The 1891-nt window shown below is 45.1% G+C and overlaps 1 pseudogene; it reads right to left on the minus strand.

Moving 5' to 3' along the window:
• Positions 1 to 296: 296 nt before the first annotated feature.
• On the minus strand, positions 297 to 1378 carry LOC143408642 (cytosolic 5'-nucleotidase 3A-like; annotated as a pseudogene).
• Positions 1379 to 1891: the final 513 nt, after the last annotated feature.

The raw sequence follows: 1891 nt of genomic DNA on the forward strand, positions 1-1891 counted from the left end.
GCAAGATAACATTAAACTACAAAATTCATTTTGGAAAAGTAGGGAGTAGTTTTTTTCTAATTTTGGCTTCAACATTTTTTTTAGGGTTAAAAATATGATGAGGAGTGTATTGAAAGAGGTGGGGAAAAGGAGCTTCCAGGAGATGGATTCAACATGTCTGAAAATATTTTGGTTATGTAAAGGGAAAACTTCAAGAACAAGGATATACTATAAATAAGTTTTTCAGCTAGTTGGACAGATGAGTAGATTTTGTATCATTTGTACCCATGGGAGAGGTCTTCTTGAAAAATACTTGTCTATAGAATCTTCTGTAAAATAGAGTTGGCGACCTCCAGTGATTCTTCTTTTATCAAAACAATATCAGAAGAGTCCATGTATTTTTTTTAAAAGCTCATCTACTCTACCATTTGGATAACCAATCTTCAGAATGTGTTCAACATTGACTACCCCATCTGCCATTTTTAAATCTCTTCTGGAGTCTCCCAGCAGAATTGTTGCTGTTGTCTTTTAGTTGACTGAAATAGTCTGTATTCTTCAAGGCACCATCATGTTTGTTAAATACACGAATCAGTTCTCCTTTAAGTCCTCTGAGGACAACGTTTTCATCAAAATCCATGAAGTTGGACACTACTTGACATTTGGATGACAAACCAGCTTTGATGGATAACTTCCTCTAGCACATCACCAATACCAGCAGAAAATATGAACACAGGGACACTGTGTTGGAGCTTAACAAAGACATCCTCATATCTTTCCTTGAGCATAACGTCAGATATTTCCACAATCTCTTTAAGTTTAGCTTTTGGTATACCCTACTCAACAATCAAACCATGAGACTTATTATACCATTCATTCTACCCTATAAGGGTACTTTTCTTCCACGGTTAAGAACAGGATCAACTTCTATAGCATAATGCTGTTCCTTTAATTGCAGTAACTTTTTTTTTTTTTGACATTTGTCTGTAACCAGCTGGCAGTTGTCAATGATATTATGACACGTTGGGCATCTTCTCCCTTTGTAGGAAACCTACTTAGTGTCATATCAATGTCTGTTACTATCTGACGTTTGGCAACTCCTCCTTTGATAAGACCACAGAGAGTTTCTTCTACTCTTATAGGGTTCTTGATACCACCTGAACTTTTCTGGAATTCTGGCATCATTTTGATAAGTACAGCAGGCTCCCGATTAGTCACATCTTGGTTATCCAATCTTCTTATTTGTCATAAACACTCGATCCCCAGATGTTCACGTGCACAGCGCACTATCGGGAGAATACCTAGGATGCGCTCCATCCTACTTCTCGTAGACGTGGAGAATCATCTCCATGATCCTGGTCTTGAGGCCCATCTTCCTCTTCAAGGTGAATATGTATTAGGCCAGTATCTCTTCTGGAGTCTCCCGCCACCAGGGCGCACACGCTGACGCCACTAGGGCGCACACGCTGACGCTTGCCACCGCGCCACCCTTGCCACTGCTGCGGATGCACCGACAGGCCCTAGTGCGCCGCCGGTCGGAGAAGAGAAGCAAAGGCCCCTCGCCAAGGTGCGAGCCTCGGGACCTGCGCGCCGCAGAGGCAGGACGCCCCGCCCACGCGCCGCTCTGCGCAGGTCCGCCCCTGAGACGCCCCTCCCTCGAGGACCGAGGGGTGGGGCCTATGACGTGTTTATCAGAAAGTCGTACGGCCGTGGGAAACCACTCAGCAAACAGAGATGGAGAGCTGTGGACAAGGTGCCCAAGACGGCGCGGGGGGCATCTCCAGGGCAGCGCCGGTCTCCTGCATCCCCTCCTGCCTAACTCCATCTAAGTGCGTCCCTGAAATAAGAAAATTGTAGAATGGAGAATAGGTCAGAGGTCGCCCTGGTGAGGAGAGGGGGGCATGTGGGCTGGCGT

Source organism: Callospermophilus lateralis, chromosome 10 (genome assembly GCF_048772815.1).
Source record: "Callospermophilus lateralis isolate mCalLat2 chromosome 10, mCalLat2.hap1, whole genome shotgun sequence".
In the NCBI taxonomy this organism is placed as follows: domain Eukaryota; kingdom Metazoa; phylum Chordata; class Mammalia; order Rodentia; family Sciuridae; genus Callospermophilus; species Callospermophilus lateralis.